The sequence below is a fragment of the Ursus maritimus genome, unplaced genomic scaffold (assembly GCF_017311325.1).
Source record: "Ursus maritimus isolate PB19 unplaced genomic scaffold, ASM1731132v1 scaffold_13, whole genome shotgun sequence".
NCBI classification, from domain to species: Eukaryota; Metazoa; Chordata; class Mammalia; order Carnivora; family Ursidae; genus Ursus; species Ursus maritimus.
The window spans coordinates 18,709,673-18,710,888 of NW_024423675.1; positions in this window are offsets into that span (position 1 = coordinate 18,709,673).

The window sequence follows — 1,216 nt, forward strand, 5'->3', positions numbered from 1 at the left end:
GAGAGAGAGAGAGAGCGAGAGAGAACGAACTGGAGGGAAAAGAAAGAAGAAAGAACAGGGGGCTGAGGGCCGAGCTGTCCTACTTCTAAGTGGTTCATGAGAGGCAAAAGCTGTCTTGCCAGCGCAGTCGTTGCCGGCGCCGCGTTGGGGACCCGCGGAGCCGGCGCAGGGACCTCTCCGGGGGGCCTCCCGCCTCCACGCGCCCTGAGGTGGCCCCCGGAGGGGAACACTATCCTGGCAACTGTGGGGGAGGTCAGGGCTGTGGTTTCCTTCCCCCGAGACCCCAGCGCTTGGCTCTGCAGGCGGCGAGCGCAGTCGCCTTCGCCGGGGGAAAGGAAAGCGGCCCTCCTGTAACTCGACCTCGGGTCCCCGTGCCCTCCCACCGCCCAACCTCCTCCCTTTACCCCCATTCATTTTTTTTTTTTTTTCCTCAGCAGCTTCTAGGACGGGCTCAAAAGCCAACTCCAGACCCACGCGAGCCTACATCACGGAGCTAAGGGGAACAGCTGGGGTCGGGGTGGCCCCGGGGGCCGTCTTGCCGAGGAGGCAGCCGCGAGGGGCGCCGCGTCCCGCCGGTGCCCGCCGCGGACGAGCAAGCGGCCGCGAGCAGCCCCCGAAGCCGCGCAGCATCCGCGTATTCAGTGACGGTGGAAGCCACGCCCGCTCGGGAGCCGGGGGCCGTCCTAGCCCCCCCACCTTTCCCCCTCCCTCCCGCCCCCTCCCTGCCCCAGCTCCCTCCCGCCCCCTCCTCCCCGCGCCGGCCCCCGGCCCGCCCCCGGCTCGGCTCGCGGGAGGCGCTGGGCGCCGGGGCTGGCGCGCTCTCCCGGGCGCACACACACATCCACGCACGCACGCCCAGAGCAGCTCTCTCCGCGCCCGGCCCTCGTTCCCTTCGCCCATGCAGACGGACAGAGCGACTGAAGATGGCTGACGACTCCACGGGGCACCGAGGATGCAGCCCGGCGGCGGCGGCGGCGGCGGGAGCGGCAGAAGCAGCGGCGGCGGCAGGGGCAGCGGCGGCGGCGGCGGCGTTGGCGGCGGCGGCGGCGGCGGCAGCGGGAGCAGGAGCGGCGGCGGCGGCGGCATCCCCGAGACTCCTCGAGCTACCTTTCCCTCTGACAGCCACTGACGTTCTCCGCCGCTAGAAGAGACCCCGCTTCTCCGGCGCCCGCCTGCCCTCCCCCCCCCCCCCCCCCCCCCCCCCCCCCCCCCCCCC